The sequence below is a fragment of the Corythoichthys intestinalis genome, chromosome 5, assembly GCF_030265065.1.
Source record: "Corythoichthys intestinalis isolate RoL2023-P3 chromosome 5, ASM3026506v1, whole genome shotgun sequence".
NCBI lineage: Eukaryota > Metazoa > Chordata > Actinopteri > Syngnathiformes > Syngnathidae > Corythoichthys > Corythoichthys intestinalis.
In genome coordinates, this window is record NC_080399.1 from 1,298,948 (window position 1) to 1,307,928 (window position 8,981).

Consider the following 8,981-nt stretch of genomic DNA (forward strand, 5'->3'; position numbering starts at 1 on the left):
ACTTCAATGATATCTGGCGCCATCTAGCGTCGTGAATGGGTAAAATGTCTAGACCGCTGAGATCATGACAGAACATCGCTTTATTGATATCTGGCGTCATCTAGCGTTGTGAATGGGTATAACGTCTAGAACGCGATTATAAGACGACAAAACACCGTCTTATATTCGGGCCAATACGGTATACAACATATAAATGATTTTTCCATGCTTTATTTGTTGGACAATGTTTAATTACTTTAATTGTGACCCTATTTGGCATGTTATGAAATTACTTCACATTTCTGCTTTAAGGGAACGACTTTGAATTTTTTGATGCCGCTGCTCATGGAGACTCATATCAGGTGCCTGTTTTGGTTTTGGGTCGGTAGCAGTTTTGGTTTTGAAAATATTGGAAGTTTTTAAAAATAGGCCCCCTATGGATCTGCCCCGTTTCCCATGTCATGTCAAGTATTATGAAGTCTATGGCTAAAGAAACATTCTTAGTGAAACTTTCACACAGCCACTAGTCAAATGCTATCATGCACACTAGTAAGGCAACCTCTGCACCGCGTGGCTTGTGATTCAAATCCATCAGTCGTCAAGTTATTTCAAGGTCAAGATAGAACACGCCGGCTCGGTCGCAATAAATTTATTGAGAAAGTCCCACGGAATCCGTGCGGGAGTGCCGATAAATCGGTTCGTATACATCGTAGTATGCGTCGAAAGCCCGCCGAGCTAAACTTGGCCGCTTTGACAATAGAGCGCGGGCAGCCTGGCTGAACTGTCTTTGATGGCCGCCGGGTAACAGCTGCGCGGGGTCGTTAAATGGCATTTGCTCTCGGCCGACGTGCCCTCGCCTGGCCGCGCGACTATTTCCAGCATTGTTCAGATAAGCCCGGCGTGTGCAGCGCAGCGTGGGAAAAAGAACAAATGGCTGATGAGAGGCAAAACAACAAGAACTGGGGGATAGCAATTAGTAGTGATTGTAAAAATAAGAACTCATTTACAGCCAATCATCATATTTTAGAGCCAATGACGGTACCAGACATTAGAATTCATAGCTAAATTGCGAAAACATTTTTTTTGATGAAGCCATCAAATTCATTGATTAATCACAAAAATGATTTTTATCCTGGCAATGTTACAATACATAGATTCATTGATCAACTAGATTACTGTAATTTTTGGACTATAAGTCGAACCCCACAAATTTCACAGGAAAACAGCATTTGTCCATAGATCAGCCACACCAGACTGTAAGCCTCACCTGCCGTAATTTTCGCACTATTAGGCGCACCTTACTATAAGCCGCCACCCACCAAATGTGACACGAAAACGACATTTGTTCATAGATAAGCCGCAGCTGTCCTCACTGTATTATGGGATATTTACACCAGAAGATATTACCGGTAACACTTTATTTGACAGCGGCATCATATGACTGTCACAAAACCAAATGAACTACCATGAAGCTTTGACTGCAAAGGTTCATTGCTTCAAGAAGCTTCATTTGGCCATCACTGCTCCCTTGCATGCCTCCTGGCATGCATTGCAGCACTACAGATGTAAATAAGAATCAAAATTCATGTTCTGTGCTGATTATTTCTTCAGTTACGTTTCCATTTTTTCATTAATTGCTAGTTATGGTATTTCTAGTAACGCTTTATTTGACAGTGGCGCCATGAGCCTGTCATAATTATGACATGGCACTGCTATGAGAATCAATGAATGCTTTTGACAAATGTCATTTTGTGTCATCTGGCAAATGATCTCACTTTTGAATGGATGTAAAAGATCCAAGCTGGACATAAATGGAGATAGTGACATAATTTGCCTGGTTCTTTTTAGAAAAAAATAAACCATGTATAGTAAGGCGTTTTTCTAAAAAAAAAATAAAATAAATCGACGACCATGTATAGTAAGGCATTTTTTGTCATGAAAAAAAATCGACCATGGATAGTAATGCTTTCTTTCTTGAAAAAAATCGACCATGTATAGTACGGTGTTTTTCGAGAAAAAATAAAAATCAACCATGTATAGTAAGGCGTTTTTCTAGAAAAAAAATCGACTATTGTAGTAAAGCGTTTTTTCTAGAAAATAAATCAACTGAATAGTAAGGCATTTTTAATTCTCTAAATCGACCACATAAAGTAATGTCTTTTTCTAGAAAAAATTTTGACCATATATAGTAATGTAATTTTTGTCATGAAAAAAATCGACCATGCATAGTAAGGCATTTTCCCCTCTCAATCAACCATGTACTTTATTAGGCATTTTTTGTCATGAAATAAATCGACCATGGATAGTAAGGTGTTTTTGTAGGAAAAAAAACTGACCCACCATGTATCGTAAGGTGTTTTTCTGGGAAAAAAATTGACCATGTATACTAATGCATTCTTTCTTGAATAAAATCGACCATGTATAGTAAGGCGTTCTTCGAGAAAAAAAAAAAAAATTAACTATGTATAGTAAGGCGTTTTTCTAGAAAAATAATTGACATGTATATTAAGGTATTTTTTTGTCATGAAAAAAACGACCCACCGTGAGGCGTTTTTCTAGAAAAAAAAATCGACTATTGTAGTAAAGCGTTTTTTATCTAGAAAAAAATCGACTGTATAGTAAGGCATTTTTAATTCTCTAAATCGACCACGTATAGTAATGCGTTTTTCTAGAAAAAAAATTTGACCATGTAAAGAAAGGTATTTTTTGTCATGAAAAAAACCGACCATGTATAGTAAGACATTTTCTCCCTCTCAATCAACTATGTACTTTATTAGGCATTTTTTGTCATGAAAAAAATCGATCATGGATAGTAAGGTGTTTTTTTATTCGATATATCAACCATGTATAGTAAGGCGTTTTTCGAGAAATTTTTTTTGACCATATATAGTAAGGTATTTTTTGTCATGAAAAATAACGACCATGTATAGTAAGACTTTTTTCCCTCTCAATCAACTATGTACTTTATTAGGCAATTTTTTTCATGAAAAAAAATCGACCATGGATAGTAAGGTGTTTGCTTAGGAAAAAAGAACTGACCCACCATGTATCGTAAGGTGTTTTTCTCGAAAAATAGACCATGTATAGTAACGCGTTCTTTCTTGAAAAAAATCGACCATGTATAGTAAGGCGTTTTTCGAAAAAAAAAAAAATCACGTTTTTCAAAAAAATTTTTTTTGACCGACCATGTATATTATGGCATTTTTTGTCATGAAAAATATCGACCATTTATAGTAAGGCGTTTTTTTATTCGATATATCGACCATGTATAGTAAGGCGTTTTTCTAGAAAAAAAAAGACATGTATATTAAGGTATTTTTTGTCATGAAAAAATCGACCCACCATATATAGTAAGGCGTTTTTCTAGAGAAAAAAAATCGACTATTGTAGTAAAGCGTTTTTTTTTTCTAGAAAAAAATCGACTGTATAGTAAGGCATTTTTAATTCTCTAAATCGACCACGTATAGTAATGCGTTTTTCTAGAATTTTTTTTTGACCATATATAGTAAGGTATTTTTTGTCATGAAAAAAATCGACCATGTATAAAAAGACATTTTTTCCCTCTCAATCAACCATGTACTTTATTAGGCATTTTTTGTCATGAAAAAAATCAACCATGGATAGTAAGGTGTTTTTGTAGGGGAAAAAAAACTGACCCACCATGTATAGTAAGACGTTCTTTCTTGAAAAAAATTGACCATGTATAGTAAGGCGTTTTTCGAGAAAAAAAAAAAAAATCAACCATGTATAGTAAGGCGTTTTTCTAGAAAAAAAATTGACATGTATATTAAGGTATTTTTTGTCATGAAAAAATCCACCCAACATGTATAGTAAGGCGTTTTTCAAGAAAAAAAAATCGAGTTTTGTAGTAAAGCGTTTTTTTCTAGAAAAAAAAATTGACTCTATATAGTAAGGCATTTTTCATTCTCTAAATCGACCACGTATAGTAATGCGTTTTTCTAGAAATTTTTTTTGACCATGTAAAGTAAGGCGTTTTTCTCGAAAAAAATGACAGATCATGTATAGTAAGGCATTTTTTCTAGTAAAACACTTAAATTTACTGTGTTTTTCCACACAGTTTTTGTTTTTTCACATATGTTGAAATTCAGATTCATTGAAAAAACATTTTTTGGATGAATCCATCAAATTCATTGGTTCATCACAAAATAATTTGACAGATGAATCTATCATGAACGCATTCACTGCTAATGATTGTATTTCACTGGCAATGATCAATCCATTTCAAATGGCAATGTTACAATACATAGATTCATTGATCAACTTGATTGGATTGCCCCAATTTTGGGGAGGGTTTTACAATTTAATCTATCAAATTCATCGATTAATCCCAAAATTATTTGACATAATCTAACAGATTCATCGATTAATCCCAAAATTATTTGACAGATTAATCACGAACTCACTGTCATCATGTTTCAGAGCCACAGAGGAGATCATGTGACCAACGTGGACTATTTTGATTTGACTGAAGGTAATCCGCGTTTGTGGCTAGGATTTTGCACTTGACTGGTTTAGGCCACGTGTTGACTGTCTGTAGGTCAGTATTGGACCTAGATTAAAATCAAGATGCACTGTTTTTTTTTCTATAGTCTATCAAAATTGAGGCCCCCAAGTTCTCAATTGCAGCTGTGCTTCAACAACAAGATGGCCACTAAAAGATTATGAGATCTTCATCACTGCTAGTTTATCTGCTTAAATGCCCACTATTAACCTCACGGTTCGTCCCAGAAAGCCAATTTGGCTCCCTCGGTTTCCGAGCCCACAAAGGAGTCCACACAAGATGGACTCGTTAGCATACTTCGCGCTCACATCTGAAAGGTTAGCCAGCCAAGAGAGCAGCGACGGCCGCAGCTGCTCTTGAGAAGAAGGCGCCCTGTGTGAAGTCAGTTGTCACCTGCCATTTACGGCGATAAAAGTCCAACCGTTTTAATTGGGAGGGTTGGCAGCTGGGTCAAAATGGATTGGATTCTGACACGGTTTTTCCTAGATTTAGTGAGCCAGAATTGACGTGAAATTGCCACAAAATTAACAGGAATCGACACAAATGCAGAAGGAAATGACCCAGAGTTGTCCAAACATCAACAGGAAAACACGTAAACCCAACAGAAAGTGACCTGAAATGAACAGGAGTTGACCCAGGATTATTCTACAATTAGCAGGTAGTCATCCAAAAATGAACAACCCTGATTTGGCAGAAAGTGGCCCATAATCAACAGGAAGTGACAGAAAGTGACCTGAATTCAACAGGAAGTGACCCAGGATTACACCAAAAATAGTGAGTGACAAGTAACCAAGATTTCCGCAAAATATACATGAAGTGACCCAAAACCAATAGGAAGTGATTTAAAATTAATAGGAAGTGACTTAAACCGACAAAAAGTTTATAGGGAGTGACCCAAAACCAATAGAAAGTGACATAATATCACCAGGAAGTGACCCAATATTGACAGGAAGTGACCCAAAACCAATAGAAATGGCCCCAAAAACCAACAGGAAATGACCCAAAACCAATAGAAAGTGACCTCAAATTGACAGGAACTGACTTAAACCAACAAAAAGTTACCTAAAATTTACAGGGAGTGACCCAAAACCAATAGAAAGTGACATAAAACCACCAGGAAGTGACCCAAAATTGACAGAAAGTGACGCAAAACCAATAGAAATGGCCCCAAAAACCAACAGGAAATGACCCAAAACCAATAGAAAGTGACCTCAAATTGACAGAAAGTGACTTAAACCAACAAAAAGTTACCTAAAATTTACAGGGAGTGACCCAAAACCAATAGAAAGTGACATAAAACCACCAGGAAGTGACCCAAAATTGACAGAAAGTGACCCAAAACCAATAGAAATGGCCCAAAAAACCAACAGGAAATGACCCAAAACCAATAGAAAGTGACCTCAAATTGACAGGAAGTGACTTAAACCAACAAAAAGTTACCTACAATTTACAGGGAGTGACCCAAAACCAATAGAAAGTGACATAAAACCACCAGGAAGTGACCCAAAATTGACAGAAAGTGACCCAAAACCAATAGAAATGGCCCCAAAAACCAACAGGAAATGACCCAAAACCAATAGAAAGTGACCTCAAATTGACAGGAAGTGTCTTAAACCAACAAAAAGTTACCTACAATTTACAGGGAGTGACCCAAAACCAATAGAAAGTGACATAAAACCACCAGGAAGTGCCCCAAAATGGACAGAAAGTGACCCAAAACCAATAGAAATGGCCCCAAAAACCAACAGGAAATGACCAAAACCAATAGAAAGTGACCTGAAATTGACAGGAAGTGACTTAAACCAACAATTACCTAAAATTTACAGGGAGTGACCCAAAAACAATAGAAAGTGACATAAAACCACCAGGAAGTGACCCAAAATTGACAGAAAGTGACCCAAAACCAATAGATATGGCCCCAAAAACCAACAGGAAATGACCCAAAACCAATAGAGAGTGACCTCAAATTGACAGGAAGTGACCCAAACCAATAGAAAGTGACCTAAATTTGACAGGAAGTGACCCTATTGGTTGGAAAGTCACATAATATCGCCAGAAATGGACCCAAAATTGACAGAAAGTGACCCAAAACCAATAGATATGGCCCCAAAAACCAACAGGAAATGACCCAAAACCAATAGAAAGTGACCTCAAATTGACAGGAAGTGACCCAAACCAATAGAAAGTGACCTAAAATTGACAGGAAGTGACCCTATTGGTTGGAAAGTGACGTAATATCGCCAGAAAGTGACCCAAAATTGACAGGAAGTGAACCAAACCAACAAAAAGTGACCTAAAATCAACAGGAAGTGACCCAAAACCAATAGAAAGTGACCTAAAATTGACATGAAGTGACCAAAGCCAATAGAAAGAGACCTAATCTCGACAGGAAGTGACCCAAAATTGATACAAAGCAACCTAAAATCAACAGGAATTGACCCAAACCAACAAAAAGTGACCTAAAATCAACAGGAAGTGACCCAAAACCAACAAAAAGTGACCTAAAATTGACAGGAAGTGACCAAAGCCAATAGAAAGAGACCTAATCTCGACAGGAAGTGACCCAAAACTGATACAAAGCAACCTAAAATCAACAGGAAGTGACCCAAACCAACATAAAATTGACAGGAAGTGAACCAAACCAACAAAAAGTGACCTAAAATCAACAGGAAGTGACCCAAAACCAATAGAAAGTGACCTAAACTCGACAGGAATTGATACAAAGCAACCTAAAATCAACAGGAAGTGACCCAAAACAACATAAAATTGACAAGAAGTGACCTGGTATTTCCCCCCCAAACAGGTAGAAACTAGGAAGTGACACTGAAGTGGCCCAAATCCTTACGGAACATTCAACCGGTCAGTGCCAGCCTCTTCCATTTGGACATCTATCACCGTCCGAGGCAGTGAATGATTTGGAGTGCGGCACGGACGTTTTCTCACGCCGTCACCTCGACTCGCCTTAAGTGTGAAGAAACATTTCAAATAGCTGCTCCTTATCCTATCAAGGAGTGAAGAAACCTCCGAGCTCTTGGCCTTATCTCCCATGATGCATTACAAAGGTCCCTCACAAGGGCGGACGCTCCGTGGGCCGGAATTCTCGGCATGTGACATTCTTTGCTGTGAGTGAGGAAGACCATGCTTGCTCCACTTTTCTTGGTGTCATCATGTGCTTGTTAAAGTTGACTCTCATCATTTTGTAATTCACTGGAATCTCTTGTATTATGGAGCATGACATAGATTAAACAAGTGAAAAAACTTTCCCATTACCATTCCATTCACACAATCGACCATAATATCTTATTGCAGAGATTAGAATGTGACATAGGCATTAGAGGAGCAGCCCTCTGCTGGTTTAAAGAGCATACGACACCAGAAAAAAAGTCTTAAATGGCATTATTATGTGAATTAGAATCATATTTTGAGACGATTCGACCATATACAACAATTTAGCAAAGCGCAGATGACGAGAAATTAGTCTTTTAATCTGCCGGTTAGCCACGCCTACAATTATAGGGCTTTAGCGTCCCCAACAGGTGGATGACGTCAGCGGTAGACTAGGCTCATCGGTTTTACTATTCAGCCCATTGAGGGGGAATTGTTCAGAACGAGGAAAACGAGACGAAGAGAGCTGCAAAATGTCATTGTTTCACTCTCTCTACTCCCAATATTTTTACAGGATATTCTTTTTATCCAAGTATTTTCCCCAATAGCTATATAAATGGCTTGAGAAGGACCAGTCAGCCCGTCGAGGGGGAACTATTCACAATGAGGAAAACGAGACGAAGAGAGCGGCAAAATGTCATTGTTTCTGTCTCTTTACTTCAATATTTTTACAGGATATTCTTTTTACCCAAGTACTTTCCCCAATTGCTAAATAAATGGCATGGTCATGACAAATAACTTGTGCTAAATGGAATATAAAATCATAAAAATCCATTTATTCAAGACGACATGGCAAAATTACTCCATAATGGTCAAAACAGTCGACTTTACCTTTACTGTCACACCTGCCGAACGATATTTTATGACACCTAAATCGGACATATGTCATTTCCCTTCCCCGGCTTCGGAGAATGTAAACAGACCAGAAGGAGTGACAGCTAGCCGACATGCTAACCCGAACCGAGGGATGTTTCAAAGTCTTCGAAGTGGAAAATCACACATAACTAGCCTGGATTATTTGACATGACGACCCGGTTGTCGAGTTTCTTTGCGGATCGGCAAACCGCCCGGCGGAGAGCAATTTACAGTTCGTTCCCTGGAGGAGGGTGGCTGGAATTGTTGTGTAGCTAACGTGCTAACTGCTAATGAGCGTGAGGATAGCTTTTTACATGCCTATCAATGATCAAACGTAAGTAGTCCTTTATTTAAAGGAATTTTATAGTGTTTACTTTGTAATCACTGTATTCGTATTTGACATAATACAAAACAAGATGTTTACTCACTTCCTTGTAAGTCCAATGGTCTCACAGTAAAT

The 8,981-nt window shown here is 37.8% G+C and overlaps 1 long non-coding RNA gene across 1 annotated transcript in view; it reads right to left on the reverse strand.

Moving 5' to 3' along the window:
• Positions 1-8,981, reverse strand: part of LOC130916828 (uncharacterized) — a 56,726-nt gene extending 47,745 nt beyond the window's left edge. Inside the window, exon 1 of the long non-coding RNA XR_009063348.1 lies at positions 8,950-8,981. This is a non-coding gene — a long non-coding RNA (uncharacterized LOC130916828). The remainder of the gene's footprint in view (positions 1-8,949) is intronic.